Here is a 16,378-nt window from a genome sequence, read left to right as displayed (position 1 = left end):
CTCAAAAAGGACAAAAAAAAAAAAGAATCAGTTGCATTTTTAAGTAGCTTCCCTTATGTATAATGAGGACCTATAATTGAATACACAGATAGAACAAAAAATGTGTTAGGATCCTCTAAGTTAATATCAGTTAGACTTTCAGATTTCAAGAAGGACACTTAACTCTAAAAAGTGTGTCCTTAGTACAGAAAAGATTAAGAACACATGCAACTGGGTTAGAATTATGTATCATTTGCATTATGAATTTGAAATTATTTTAAATGCAATATCACCATAATATTTTGACCAAACAATGAGAACAAATCAAATGTATAAAATATTATTGGCCAACAGATGTTTGACCATTTTAACCATCATATATATCTGTAACTCAATTTTTTTTCTCCACAACTAATAAATTATCTTTAACAAAAATCTCTGTTCTTCAGTTACTTAAATACAGTGGCACAGGTAAGTTCTTCAATGATAATTTACCCTGTTTCAAAAGAGCTTTGTGGCTAAAAGAACAAATAGAAAAGACATATTTTTAGAAAAAGGACTTTTGGTTATTTCTAACTTAGGAGAAATACGTATACCTACAATACACAAAGAATATTAACTAGAGCATTAATAATGTTTGTAAAAGAAAAAAAGGAAACACTTTTAGGTAAAATGATTCCTCTTTGTCTTGTTCAGTACAATTTAGGGAGTCTCTCACTAGGTCACTCTTTTGCCCTGCCTGATACACATAATGAATGACAAGTTGACCCCAGAAAAACTCTAGTGCACATGTCTTAATCTACAGTTAAAGAATAAATAAATGTATAAACTCAGAAATTTCAGTAACAGGGGATTTACTTTTTCTCCACAACTAATAAATTATCTTTAACAAAAATCTCTGTTCTTCAGTTACTTAAATAAAGTGGCACAGGTAAGTTCTTCAATGATAATTTACCCTGTTTCAAAAGAGCTTTGTGGCTAAAAGAACAAATAGAAAAGACATATTTTTAGATAAAGGACTTTTGGTTATTTCTAACTTAGGAGAAATACGTATACCTACAATACACAAAGAATATTAACTAGAGCATTAATAAGGTTTGTAAAAGAAAAAAAGGAAACACTTTTAGGTAAAATGATTCCTCTTTGTCTTGTTCAGTACAATTTAGGGAGTCTCTCACTAGGTCACTCTTTTGCCCTGCCTGATACACATAATGAATGACAAGTTGACCCCATAAAAACTCTAGTGCACATGTCTTAATCTACAGTTAAAGAATAAATAAATGTATAAACTTAGAAATTTCAGTAACAGGGGATTTACTTTTTTACCTCCAGGTATGAGAAAATACATTTTATCTTCTCCCTGCACAGAAATCAGCTTCCTCTGCTCCAATAACTGTTCTGCTGATCTTCCTCTCACTGTGTATTCAGAAATAAGCATGACGATGAGGGGTAGGCCACTCAAAAAAAACTCCAAAGTGTAGCAATTTGCTATGTTTGTATCCCCATTTCACTGGAATATTGAATATTTATATATTAAATTGCCATAAACAGAAGTCCTACTTTTTTATAAAATTGCTAGTCTCATAAATTCCATCTCAATAATTTCAGTAAGATAACTAGAACTATCTGCTTCTCAGCTCTCGTTAAAATCAAGTAACTGCCATTGCTGTTGTAAAAATCAATTAACCAGTGGCAAAATAGAACCGACTTCCAGTAAAGATGGAAGTTGGGGGTCTTCAGTCTTTTCACTAGCAGAGGATCCTTTAAAGGATCAGCCAATGGAGCACCAAAGCAACTTAAAGTGTTTGCTGCTTTGAGGATGCTTCTAATCCCAAAAGCAATTCAGAGTCCACAGTGTGCATTGGATAGAATCTAGAAATGTTCTAGTACTTGGGAGATGAAGTCCCTCAGAAGCAATTAAAATGAAGTTGCTAATACAATTTAATTGAAGTGTAACTCACAAAACAAACAGCAATAATTCTTCTGGCTTTACACTCTCTGGGAAGAGCATATTTAGGACTGCTACCCAGGTAAAATGGTCAACACACGAATATTAGAATTGACTATATCTGATGGAGAGATGTGGCAATTATCTGTGACACGGAGTTCAAGATGATACTTTGTTCTTAATAAATTAACTGATAACCTTCATTTTGACCTTTAATCCTGGAGTCTCAGAGCACACAAGTCTTATGCCAGTCTCATTGGCTCCTCTAAACAAGCATAACCATATGCACAGTCATTTCATGCTCACTCATGCCCTCTGTTAAAATACATGTCAACACACGAATATTAGAATTGACTATATCTGATGGAGAGATGTGGCAATTATCTGTGACATGGAGTTCAAGATGATACTTTGTTCTTAATAAATTAACTGATAACCTTCATTTTGACCTTTAATCCTGTAGTCTCAGAGCACACAAGTCTTATGCCAGTCTCATTGGCTCCTCTAAACAAGCATAACCATATGCACAATCATTTCATGCTCACTCATGCCCTCTGTTAAAATACATGCACAACATCCCAAGCTTATCCAGCCTCTTTCAGCCATGCCCACACTGGCACAGCACATCATGGGCCAGACCACACAACAATTTCCATGAGTGACCAAACCATACTTTACTCTTGAACAGGAAAAGAATTTCTGACTTGAAGTGAGTAATTATTATAGCACTTGCCATGACTTTTTCTTTTTTTTAATGAATATCAACCCTTGAAGAACTCAATTCTTTTACATGGATGTTACAAAATACCTTTTTAGCATGGAAACTATTGGAATCATCATGTGTAGTGTTAGATGAAAGGAATAAAATTTGACAACAGCGCTCTTTTCTTGTCAGTGGACAGTATTTTTTAAAAGCTATTGAGCAAGAGATGCAACATAATCTTAAAGAATGGGAAAACAACTTATGCCATGAGAGATGGTACTATATGCTTCATCAAATGAAATTTGAAGAGCAATTCTTAGAGTTGTTAACTTTACACAAGGACATGTTCAATAAACTGGCTCATAATGCAAATGTTGAGCATGCTTTCTCATTAATCAATGTTCAGTGGACACAAGAATTAAATAAATTGAATGTGACCACTGTGCAAGCTATATTATAATGTGAATGGGAAATAGACTGTAACCACAAGGAGTTTTATAAGCAAATTCTGTAAAACAAAGAAATGTTAAGTAGATCCAAATTATTGTAGAAATATAATTAAAGTATGTAATATGAGTGTTTATAATTTATTTCAGAAATACAAAAAATAAACTTCAGTTATAAGTATTGGACATGTTGGAGGGGATGGGGAGAAGTGGTGGATTAACAGGCATAAAATTATGGTACCCTAAGTGAATCAAAGTACAGTATATGCACATATTGAAGCAACACACTGTACCCTATAAATATGTACACATAAATGTTTTTTGTTTAAAGTATTGCACATGCAATTTTTTTCTTCTGTTCCAGTGAACATATGCAAAGGAAATTATAAATAATTCAAAGTTAACTAGGTATCATATATTTTTATTTATTAACCTGGCAACCCTATCTGCCTGAGACCAAGACTCAGATGGAATTCAGTCCAAGCCTGGGTTGCCCCACCCAGAATCACTGCCATTTCCAGCTGCTCTCAGGCATTAGAGAGAGTATGGTGCCCAGATCTAGCAATACTACTCACAATAATACTGTCAGACAGTACTACTTTTAGAACTTTCAAATAAGGAACAGAGAATATTCAGTGCCTTAGTCTCCTTGGGCTGTTGTAACAAAATACCAAAGACAGGGGGGCTTATAAACAACAGAAATTTGTTTCTCACAGTCTGGAGGCTGGGAAGTCTGAGATTCAGGTGCCAGCAGATGCAGTGTCTGATGAGAGCCTGCTGCCTTATAGAAGTCTGTCTTCTCACTGCAACTTCACATGGAGGAAAGAGTGAGGAATATTTCCAAGATCTCTTTTATAAGGGCACTAATCCTATTCATGAGGGCTCCACTCTCATGACCTAATTACCTCCCAAAGGCCCCACTTTCTAATACCATAATCTTGGGGTTTAGGATTTTAACATATGAATTTGGGGAGGACATAAACATTTATTCCTTCATACAGTGTACTTCCACTTTAGTGGACACAGAATTATAACAATATTTGTTGTCTCATATATACCTAGCCACTACATAAATACCACCTACAGCTACCACCTCCATTTCTTTCCACTATGGTAAGAAGAAACAATTAAGATGAACTTATAGGGACTCATGATCGGGTACTGCTCTTCAACATTTCCAAGCCTAGTCTATCATCTCATTTTCTCTCTTCCTGTTTTCATTCAATTTAGTAAACACTAACTGAGGCCTTCTTTTTCCAGGAACTATTCTTGCTTCTGCCCTAAATCTCAAGAGTTACTTTAGTCCCCTGCCAGGTACTACAACCTATTAAAAGAATGGCAAGCCAATGCCTAGGGTCTTAATACCTGGGATCAAGCTCCCTAATGCCCACTGCTTGTCTCTACTCCAAGCACAGCTTGCTCTGGATTCTCCCTTCACATTGCTCTGCCTCTAGTTGGGCTCTCACACATCAATCCGTGCTTTTCCTTTGAGAGGCTGGCACATGCTGCTCAAATTCCCTAGCTCCCTGGTCCCTCTACATCTCTTAGGCATATGGCATTCAAATGCCATCTTCTTGTACCTTTACCAGGAAGATGGTATGTCTGTCCATTTCATTCTGTCTAAAGACAAACTAACAATATAATTAAATACTAGCCAATCGGTTTCAAGCCTCTTTCATTCCCTAAAATAATTCACTCCATTAAAATATGGCTACCTTTTATCTGAATTGTGAATAAAATTTTGATTACATGATAAGCCTAGAAAATTTAGTTTCATCACCTTGAAGATAATAAGGGCAATGTTTTCTTATATTTTCATTGAATGGATGCAGATCCTCATCTATCTCCTCAGGCTAAAGTTTATCAAAATTGTTAATATCAGCTGTAATGTAGCTACGTCATGATCAGTATATTCACTCTATTGATCGTGACAGTCTCTCTTACAGTCTTACCGTCATTCTCTTTCTTGCTTGTAGCCTGTTTCTCTAATAGGTGGGTTTTGTACAGGTTGGAGGGATAGTAAAAGGCAGCGAGTAATTACCAATTGGTCCATGATGTAAAGAACAGAAGAGGGACATAAAGTTGGGATCAGTTAACTAGAATTCAAATGGGATATACCCAACGCCAATCAGTGGAAGGACCAGAGGTGATTAAGGAAAAAAAACCCATAAAACTACAGATCAATAAATGTTTTTGAGTTAGCAAGAGAGGGAGGCATGGAAAAATAACACAAGACAATCTAACAACTTGGTTCAAAGATAGATCTCAATACAAAGGCTGTTTCTTTCTTAACTTTATAATCTAATCATTCAATAAACAACTTTTAAAAAGTAATATACTTCTAGTTTCTGGAAAGAGCAAACTAGCGTAAGTTTCTGACTTCTGCCCCACTCAAACATGGAAATGTCATAAAATCGTATATTAAATTTACCAATCTGAAAAATAAAATGAAACTAGAAGAAACCCAAGGAAACAGAAGGTAGCCACCGATAAGAAACAGATTAAGGGAGTAGTTTTAAGTCAGGTTCTTCCTTTCTATTACATTGTCATAGAAAAACGATGCTTGAAACTTTTCCAGCCTTCACAAGCTGACAGACAAGGTAACATCAGAGTCACCCAGAACTAATTACATGTGCACACATATCAACATAGAGAGTTTCTCCTGCCTTACCTCACTGCAAAAGCTAGGATGTTTTTATCAGTGAAGAAAAGGACTTAGAGAGGAATGGTGTCCTGGATGAGGTAAAGGAAAGTGCTGCAAGAGTCCAGGTTTCCAGGTGAGAAAACTGATTTGTACATACCCAAAGAGTAAAGCGATGGGCTATCTGCCTTGGGGAGCCCCAAACGCTAAACTGTCCTGGGTTAGCACAAGCCCACAGTCACTTCCTCCCTGTGACTGGCACTGCAGCTTAGAGCCTGGAAATGCCATTTGGGTGCATTTAACTCTGAGCAACAAGAAGAACTATAACCAGCCATCAGAGGTTACTGACAGATGATTTGAGACAGACCTGGGTTAGCACAAGCCCACAGTCACTTCCTCCCTGTGACTGGCACTGCAGCTTAGAGCCTAGAAATGCCATTTGGGTGCATTTAACTCTGAGCAACAAGAAGAACTATAACCAGCCATCAGAGGTTACTGACAGATGATTTGAGACAGGTCATCAAGACCAAGCAGTTCTGCAAAAACTTCAGAGCCAAGGACAAGACAACAGCAAGGTGCATACCTGCAAGAAATTCCAGAAGCAGGACAGCTGCAAGGTGCGGAAGGCAGCCGAGAATGAGATAAGCATCCTCAGGATGACGAAGCATCCCAACATCCCGCAACTGGCGCGTGTGTTTGTGACTCACTAGGAGTACTTCATCTTTTGGAGCTGGCCATCAGGAGGGAGCTGTTTGGATCCTGGACCAGGGCTACTACGTGGAGCGAGGCACCAGCATCATGGTGCAGCAGGTCCTGGAGGCTGTGGCCTACTTGAACTCACACAGGATCATGCACAGGAACCTCAAGCTGGAGAACCTGCTTTACCACCAATGGCTGAAGAACTCGAAGATGGTCATCAGCAACTTCCACCTAGCTAAGCTAGAGAATAACCTCATCAGAGGGTCCTGTGGGACCCCTGAGTATCTCGCCCCAGAGACGGTAGGCGGACAGTGGTATGGACGCCCTGTGGACTGCTGGGCCATTGAAGTCATCATGTACATCCTGCTTTCAGGCAACTCACCCTTCTACGAGGAGGTGAAAGATGACAACTACGAGAACCATGATAAGAATCTCTTCCGCGAGATCCTGGCTAGTGACTGTGAGTTTGTGAGTTTGACTCTCCGTAGTGGGAAGATATTTCGCAGGCAGCCAGAGACGTGGTCACAAGGCTGATGGAAGTGTAGCAAGACCAGCAGATCAGCAGAAGAGGCCATCACCCATGGGTGGGTTTCTGGCAATGCTGCTTCCAATAAGAATATCAAGGATGATGTCTGTGCCCAGATTGAAAATATCTTTGCCAGAGCCAAGTGGAAGAAGGCTGACAGTGACCACCCTCATGAAATGGCTCTGGGTGCGAGAGCAGTACAGCACACGTGCAGCCCAGTCTGCCTCAGCCACAGACACTGCATTAAGAATATACAGGCCTGAGCCCGTGGCGCACTCGGGAGAGTGTGGCACTGGGAGTGCAGCAGCGCTCCTGCCGCGGGTTCGGATCCTATATAGGAATGGCTGGTGCGCTCACAGCGCTCACTGGCTGAGTGCGGTGTGGCCTGTCTCAAAAAAAAGCGCAAAAAAAAAAAAAAGAATATACAGAAGAATGAATGCTATTACTGCAAGAGGGGTCACAAAATAAGCTTCAAATACTTTCAAAGAATTGAAATCATTTATAGAATGTTCTTTAACCATATAAAATCAAGTTAGGAATTTGCTTTAAAAGAAAATATAATTTAAAAAGTCCCCAAATGTAAGGAACATAAATAATCCACTCCTAAATAAGATATAGTATGAAGAAGAAATCACAACAAAAAAAAAACTGTTTGAATGAAATGCTAATGAAGATACTAATAAAAACTTATGAAATCCAAAGAAAGCCAGTGATTAGAGAAAAATTTATAGACCAAACTACATATATTAAAAAAAAATCCTAGATTCTATCTCAAAGTTAGAAAAAGAATAGAAAATCGAACAAAACTGTTGAATGAAGAAATAATAAATATTAAGATCATGAATCAGTGAAATAGAAAACAAATACAAGGGTACTTCAGAAAGCCATGGAAAAATAAAACTGAAAGATAATACAAATCTTTCCATTAACTTTTGGATGTACCCTCATATACGATAGAGAAGATCAACTAAAGTTGGTGTTTTGAAAGAGTAATTATAAACTCCAAGAAAAACTAATCAAGCTAAAGGAAAAGAAACGAAGTTACCAAATCTGAAATGAAAAAGTAGATAACACCTTAGGGCCAATATTGAGAACATAAGTAAGCAATTTATGACACTAAATTTGACACTTTAGATTAAATGGACAAGTATCAGGAAAGCATAACTTACCAAAAGTGATCCAAGAAGAAATAGTAAAATATGAATAGCCCCATATCTATTTTTTTTTTACTTTTCATTTGAAATATTTATATATTTGAAGGAAGTAGTAAAATAGTAGAGAGGTCCCACGTACTCATCACCAAATGTCTCCCAATGGCTACATCTTTCATATACCATAGCACAGCATCAAAACCAGGAATTGTCATTGGTACAATATGTGTGTATAGTTCTATGCCATTTTATCTTATGTATAGATTTGTGTAACCACAACTACAAACAGAACTCTTCCATCACCACAAAGATTTCACTCATGCTTCTCCTTCCATCTGCTCCATCCCTAAACCCTGGCAGCCACTAATCTGATCGTTATTTGTAAAATTATGTCATTTCAAGAATGTTCTATAAGTGGGATCATGGAATATGTGACCCTTTGAGATTGGCTTTTAATCATAGAATTCCCATTACATCCATCCAAGTTATTGTGTTTATCAATCGTTTGTTTCTTTTTATTCCTGAGTAGTATATCCCATGATATGTATATACCACTGCTTGTTTAACCATTCACCTATGGAAGGACAATTTTGTTGTTTCCAGGTTTGGGCTATTACAACTAAAACTGCTAAGAACATTGATTTATACGTTTTTGTGTAGACATAAAATTTCATTTCTCGGGCCGGCCCGGTGGCACGCTGCTACAGTGCGCCGCTTGGGAGCGCGGTGGTGCTCCCGCCGAGGGTTCGGATCCCACATACAGACCAGTTCCCGCTCACTGGCTGAGCGAGGTGTGGGAGCAACACCGAGGTTTGCGATCCCGTTGCCGGTCCCGGTCCAGTACGGGAGTGACACTGAGGGTTGCGATCCGTTGCTGGACACGAAAAAAGACAAAAAGGAAAAAAAAAAAAATTTCATTTCTCTGTAAGAAATGCCCAGGAGTCTAATTGCAAGGTCATATGGTAGTACATGTTTAAGTTTTTAAGAAATTGCAAAACTATTTTACATTCCCAATAATTTATGAGAGATACAGTTAATATCATTAACTCATCAGCATTGTGGTTGTTGTCATTATTTTTTACTTTAGCTGTGCTAATAGATGTGTGGTGTGTCATCATGATCTAAATTTGCATTTCTCTAGTGGTGAGTGGAACATACCCTCATGTGCTTTTTTGACATCCATATATTCTCTTAGGTTAAATGTCTCTTCATGTCTTTTGCTCATTTTCTAGTTGGACTACTTGGGTTTTTACTGTTAAGTTTTGAGAGTTCTTTATATATTCTAAATAGGACTCCTTTGTCAGATACGTGATTTAAGAATATTTTCACCAAGTCTGTAGGTTGTCATTTTATCCTGTTAACAGAGTCTTTCACCAAGCAAAAGTTTTTAATTTTGATGAATTCTAATTTGCAGATTTTACTCATTTATGGATCTTGCTTTGGATTCATGTCTAAAAAGTACTTACCAATCCTTTGGTCCTGAAAATTTTCTCCTGGACTACATCGATTGATTTTCAAATATTAAACCAGTCTTGCATCTCTGGGATAAACCTCACTCAGTCATGGTGTATAATTCTTTAAATATTGTAGAAATCAATTTGCTAAGTTTTTGTTAAACATTTTTGTGTCTGTATTCATGAAGGATATTGGTCTGTAGTTTCCAGTTTCTTTTGTAATATTTTTGTCTAATTTTTTTCATCAGAGTAATAATAGCATCATAAAATGAGTAAGGAGATGTTTCTTCCTCTTATATTTTCTAGAAAAGATTACATAGAATTTATTTTAATTCTTTTAATTTCGGTAGACAGGCTGGCCAGTTAGCTCAGTTGGTGAGAGTTCAGTCTAATAACACCAAGGTCACAGGTTTGGATCCCCTTGCCAGCCAGCCACCAAAAATAAAAAAATTAAAAACAAAATTGTCAAAAAATAAATACAAAAATTTTAGTAGAATTCTCTAGCAAACCCATCTGTGTCTCAATATTTCTTTTTGGGGAGATTTTTAATTATAAATTCAATTTATTTAACATTTATAGGGATATCCAAATCATCTTTTATTGGATTTATCTATAGTAGTTTGTGCTTTTCAAGGTCCATTCATCTAAGGTGTCAAATTTGTGTGATGCTTTTGTATTCACTTATAATGTAACACTTTTGGTGTCGGTGGGGTCTATACCAAAATACTGTGCTTCATTCCTTATTTTGATAATTTGTGTCTTCTCTCCTTTTTCTTTATTAATAATACTAGAAGTTTGTCAATTTTATAAATGTTTTCAAAGACCAATCTTATTGTTTTGTTGATTGTCTCTATTGTTTTTCTACTTTCGAATTATTTTGCTTTCTACTTGTATCTTTATTTTCTTTCTCGGATTGTTTGTGCTTAATTTTCTCTTCTTATTGACTTTCTTAAAATGAAAGCTTAGATTACTAATTTGAGACTTTTTTCTCTATTCTAATACAATAAGTTAGTGCTATAGCTAACCCTTGCCTGCACAGAAGGCAGGAAGAGTGCCACGACTTGGACAGGGAGGCCCAACACAGGGAAAAGCCCTGGTCACCCCTGACCCCCACCCTCACAGAAAGCAGGAGAAGTGCCACCACCAGGACAGGGAGGCTTAACACTGCTTCCACAGAGGTGGTCCACAAGAGCCACCCCCATAGCTTCTACTGCCACAAGGACAGCTTGCTGCCACAGTAGCAGCCACAAAGACCATGCAAGTGGCCTGTGGCATATTCAACTGCATCGACACAAGGAGAGTCACCAAAGGAGCCTGGAAAAAGAAGAGGAAGTCTTTCTCCTCAAACTCCATTCCAGAGTAATAGAAGAAGCAACTGATCTACCAGATGTCTAGAAATCAACGTAGAGATACTACAAGTACAAAAAACAAACAAACAAACAAGAAACCCAAGAAAATATTCCAGAGTAATAGGAGAAGCAACTGATCTACCAGATGTCTAGAAATCAACGTAGAGATACTACAAGTACAAAAAACAAACAAACAAACAAGAAACCCAAGAAAATATGACATTGCCAAAGAGAGAGCGTAATTCTTGAGTACCAGAGCTGACAGAACAGGAAACCCTTGAAATGACTGAGAAGGAATTCCAAGTAACATCTTAAGGAAACTCAATGAGATAATAGAAGACTCAAACAACACAATGAAGAAAAAAAAAAAATAATAAACATGACCAAGAGCTTAAGCAACAGATTAGAGCAAGCAGAAGAAAGAGTTTCTGATCTTGAAGACAGTCTTTATGATACAACCCAGTTGGGAAAAAAAAAAAAAAAGGAAAAAACAAATTTTAAATAACTATAAAATCTAAGAAAGCTAGCAGACAACCTTAAGTGCACAAACATCCAAATCATGGGTGTTCCAGAAAAGGAGGAGAACATTAAAGGCATTGAAAATCTATTCAATGAAATAATAATGGAAGAGTTTCTGGGTATAGGCAGAGACAAAGACCTTAGATCGAGGAAGATCAAAGATTCCCAAACAGATGCAATCTTAAAATATCCTCTCCAAGACACATTATAGGCAAACTGTCAAAGCTCAAAGATAAAGAGAGAATCCCAAAAGCGCAAGAGAAAAACATCAAGTCACTCATAAAGGAGACCCCATCAGACTAACAGTAGACTTCTCAGTTGAAACTCTACAGGACAGAAGAAAATGGGATGACATATTCAAATACTAAAAGAAAAAAACTGCCAACCAAGAATACTAGACCCATCAAGGCTATCCTTCAGAAATGAGGAAAAAATAGTGTATTTCCCAGACAAACAAAAGCTGCAGGAACTCACTGCCATACTACCAGCCCTGCAAGAAATCTTCAAGGAAGTCCTGAATCTGGAATCCAAAAGACAATAATCACTACCATGAATATACAAGAAAAACACTGGTAAAACACAAACGAAAAGCTGCAGGAACTCACTGCCATACTACCAGCCCTGCAAGAAATCTTCAAGGAAGTCCTGCATCTGGAATCCAAAAGACAATAATCACTACCATGAATATACAAGAAAAACACTGGTAAAACACAAACGCAAATGAGAAAGAAAAAAGAAACTAAATACTACCACCTCAAAAAACCAACAAACAATTCATCTATTGAAGATGAATAGTAAAAGGGGAAGAAAGAAAAAAAAGATATTGAAAAAATCTAAACAAAAAGTGATAAAATGCCAGTAGTAAGAGAATACCTCTCAATAACAACCCCAAATGTAAATAGATTAAACTTCTCACTCAAAAGACACAGACTCATGGATTGGATTAAAAAGCTAAACCCAACTATATGCTGTCTTCAAGAGATTTACCTCATCTGTAAAGACACACACAGACTAGCAGTGGAGGGATGGAAAAAGATATACCACACAAATGGAAACCAAAAATAAGCAGAAGTAGCTTTCTTATATTGGATAAAATAAACTTTAAACCAAAATCCATAAAAACAGACAAAGAAGGCCACTATATAATGAGAAAGGGATCTATCCACCAAGAAGACATAACAATCATAAATAAATATGCTCCTAACAGCAGAGCACCTAGATATATAAAGCAAACACTATTAGACACAAAGAAAGAGATAGACCCAAATAAATCATAATAGTGGGGGCCCTGAACACCCCTCTCTCAGCACTGGACAGATCATCCAAGCAATGAATCAACGGAGAAACAAAGGATTTATACTACATTTTAGACCAATTGAACCTGGCAGATATCTACAGAACACTTCATCCAACAACTACAGAATATATCTTCTTCTCATCAGCACATGGAACATTCTCCAGGATAGACAACATGTTAGGCCACAAATCAATTCTTACCAAATTTAAAATATCAAAATCATCTCAAGTATTTTTTCAGACCACAATGGATTAAAATTAGAAATTAATAACAAGCAAAATTTGAGACACCATAAAAATACATGTAAATTAAATAACAGGCTCCTGAATGACAAATAGATCCAAGAAAAACTAAACAAGAAATCAAAAAATTTCTTAAAACCAATGAAAATAAAGACACATCTTATCGAAACCTAAGGATGCTGCAAAAGCAGTACTAAGAAGGAAGTTTATTACAATAAATGATTACATCAAAAAAAGAGAGAAAGATTTCAAATAAACAACCTAATGCTATGCTTCAAAAAACTAGAAAAACAAGAAAAATCCACTCTCAAAGTTAGTAGATGGAAAAAAATTAAGGTCAGAGCAGAACCAAATGATGTAGAGACCCCAAAAATGACACAAAAGATCAATGAAACAAAAACTTGGTTTTGTAGAAGATAGATAAAATAGACAAATCATTAGCTAGGTTAACAAAAAAAAAAGGAGAGAAAGAAGGAAAAGAGACGACTCATATAACAAAAATTAGAAATGACAAAGGAGACATTACAACTGATACCACAGAAATATAAAGAGTAATTACAGACTATTACAAACAACGCTATGCCAAAAAATTTGAACCTGAACAGACCAATCACAAGCTTGAGATTGAAGCAGTAATCAGCAGTCTTCCAACAAAGAAAAGCCCAGGACCAGATGGCTTTACTGCTGAATTCTACCAAACCTTTAAAGAGGAATTAATATCAATTCTCTTCAAACTATTCCAAAAAAATTGAAACAGAGACCACTCTCCCAAACTCATTCTATGAGGCCAGCATAACTTTCATACCAAAACCAAACAAAGATACAACAACAAAAAAAGAAAACTACAGGCCAATATATCTGATGAACATAGATGCAAAAATCATCAACAAAATATTAGCAATGAGAATACAACAACACATCAAAAAACTTATATATCATGATCAGGTGGGATCCATCCTTAGGAGACAAGGATGGTTCAACACACACAAGTTGATAAATGTGATACACCACATCAACAAAATCAAGAACAAAAACCATGTGATTATCTCAATAGATGCAGAAAATCATTTGACAAAATTCAAAAACCCTTCATGAAAAAGGCTCTCAGCAAATTAGGTATAAAAGGAAAGTAACTCAACATAATAAAAGCCATATATGACAAACCAATCACCAATATCATCCTGAATGGGGAAAAGCTGAAAGCTTTTGTGAACCTAAAACTATTCTAAAAAAATTAAAAATACTCCAGCCAATGTCTTCACAATGAATTATCTTAATCTTTTAGGGAAAAAATAAATTCAATTTTACACAATCCAATCACAGGTAGAAATGTAGAAAACTTTCCCCCTCCCTTTCTCCTACCACCAGGGAGGTGAGAGAGGCTAAAGGTTGAGTTGATAACCAATGGCCAGTGATTTCATCAATTATGCCAAAGTAATAACATCTCCATGAAAACCCAAAGGACAGGATTCGGAGTGATTCTGGATTGCTAAACACGTGGAGTATGGTGCACTCCAAAAGAGCATGTCCTTTTCCGTATATCTTGTATTATGCATCTCTTTCATCTAGGTGTTCCTGAGTTATATGCTTTTATAATAAACATAAGTAAACTGTTTCCCTGAGTTATATGAGTCATTCTAACAAATGACAAAACCCAAGGAGGGGTTCATGAGAATCCGCAATTCAGAGGCCACTGGTCAAAAATACCTAAGGCCCAGACTTGTGATTGGCATCTCAAGTGGAGGGCAAGAGCCCTTCACCTGTGGGATCTGATGCTAACTCCAGGTATATAGTGTCAGAATTGAATTGTATATAGGACACTCAGCTGGTATCTGAGAATTCCTTGATTTGGTGGGGGAACCACATCTGGTGTCAGAAGAGAAGTGTTGACTGAGTGTTCTGTATTGATAATACTGTAGGAGAAAACTGGGGTGACTTTTTTATTATATTCAATATGCATATGAAGATATTAAAATACTAAGAGTTACTATGTCTGAAATTATGAATGAATTTAACTTCTTCATTTGGACTTTTCCAAATTTCCAAGATTTTCTGCAGTAAGTATGGATTATTTATTTAACCAAGAAACTTTTGCTTTATATTAAAAAATAAATTACTGTTGAATAAATTATGTATAATTAGTTCTCTGGGACATTATCCCTAAAGCTTTGAGAGCTACTACCTTTCACAGTTTATTTATTGTTTTGTTTTTTGGGTTTTTTATTGAAACGTAATTGATTGTACTTATTCTTAGGGTACAGAGTTGAATATCAATTCCTGTGTACAATGTCTGATGATCAAATCAGTACAATTAGCATATTCATCATTACAAAATATAATCATTTCATGGTGTTGAGGACATTCAATCTCCTCCCCTCTAGCCATTTGATAACATGTAGTAAGTTAATATTAATTATAGCTGTCTAGCTCAAGTGTAAGTCAATAGAACTTATTTTTCCTAAAAACACCACTTTAAATTACTTCTTGGATTACAAAATCCCTTTGAAGAAAGCAAAGAAGAATTTAAATTGGCTACCAGAGTTACTGATGGGTCCTCTGGAAATTTTTAGGGCCCAGAGGTTGGAGTACACTTATATTATTTTCTACTTGTGAGCACTGCCCTCATCTGTCCAATGCTAAAGGATGGACACAGAGACACGAGTTACAGCAAAGAGAGAATTTAATGGCAGTTTTGCAAGATCAGGTGTCTGTTGGGCAGGCACACCAGAAATGATTACATTGAGCAATTTATTCCCTAGTGCACAAGTCCCTCCCCCGGTTCCTCATTGACTGAGTACTATGGAGTGTGCAATCTTCCCAGACACTGCCTAAGTTTTATTACTTCTCTATAAGGTATTTATTGTCCCCTTCCCTCTGGTGGAAAGGGGTGAGCTCAGGAGAAGCCCACGAAAAAGGCCCACCAGAAGTCCTAAAGAGGAAGAAGAACCAGGAAGTAAAAAAGAACAAGGTGACCAGGCACGATCTTGAGAAGTCATCCTTGGGGAAGTATACGTTCAGGGGATATCACACCACAAGTTAGTCAAGCAACCCTTGCTAAGCTATAGAAGTAAAAAAGAACAAGGTGACCAGGCACGATCTTGAGAAGTCATCCTTGGGGAAGTATACATTCAGGGGATATCACACCACAAGTTAGTCAAGCAACCCTTGCTAAGCTATACTTGAAAATGAATCATTTAGGCTATTTTCCCACACTACTGATGCAAATTCAAAACATAACATTTGAGCAGAGATGACAGCCTTTCCTCTGGTCTGTTCCCCTTGACACTATCCATAGTAATCTGGAACAGTGGGATTCTTAACTGTGGGCCCCATTGCATAGCAACAGTTCAAAAAGAAAATGGCTGGGCCGGCCCAGTGGCGCACTGGATAGTGCGCCGCTTGGGAAGCGTGGCGGCGCTCCCAC

At 36.9% G+C, this 16,378-nt stretch overlaps 1 pseudogene; it reads left to right on the top strand.

Annotated features, from left to right (window-relative positions):
* Positions 1 to 5,998: 5,998 nt before the first annotated feature.
* Positions 5,999 to 8,149, top strand: LOC103599280 (annotated as a pseudogene).
* Positions 8,150 to 16,378: the final 8,229 nt, after the last annotated feature.

The sequence above is a fragment of the Galeopterus variegatus genome, unplaced genomic scaffold (assembly GCF_000696425.1).
Source record: "Galeopterus variegatus unplaced genomic scaffold, G_variegatus-3.0.2 Scaffold2900, whole genome shotgun sequence".
Classification (NCBI taxonomy): Eukaryota; Metazoa; Chordata; class Mammalia; order Dermoptera; family Cynocephalidae; genus Galeopterus; species Galeopterus variegatus.
Note: the sequence above shows the minus strand (reverse complement) of the source record. Positions and strands in the feature narration are given on the sequence as shown.